Below are 487 nucleotides of genomic sequence, written 5' to 3' on the forward strand. Positions count from 1 at the left end.
AAGTATTATCCAAATCCTACGTTAAAAGGTCAGACTTTTTTCTTCATAATTTGCACTAACAATTCTTTAACATTCTAGTTAAATCAAGTTGCTATTATAAAATACATAACATCCAATAACACCAGAATTTAATAGCAATGAAAAGTTAACGACTTGAATAACACTAGATTCTAAAGTAATTTAAAAGACTACTTAAAAGTACTTAATCCAATAACAGATGAATTTAAAAGACTTGATAAAATGTTTAGTCCAATAACACTGGAATTCAAATGTCTAATAAATTCTTTCACATTCTCCCGTCCAATACCACCCCCTTAGAAAGCAGTCAGTGAACCCCACACAAATTGTTCATTTCCGACGGCCAGTATCACAAATACATTTATACCGATTTGTTTTTTCTCACTTTTTTAATATATTTCTGACATATGAGATTTTTTTTTTTGTTTTGGGAGAAAATTAGATATTTATTTATATATATATGAACACT

The sequence above is a fragment of the Camelina sativa genome, chromosome 14 (genome assembly GCF_000633955.1).
Source record: "Camelina sativa cultivar DH55 chromosome 14, Cs, whole genome shotgun sequence".
In the NCBI taxonomy this organism is placed as follows: domain Eukaryota; kingdom Viridiplantae; phylum Streptophyta; class Magnoliopsida; order Brassicales; family Brassicaceae; genus Camelina; species Camelina sativa.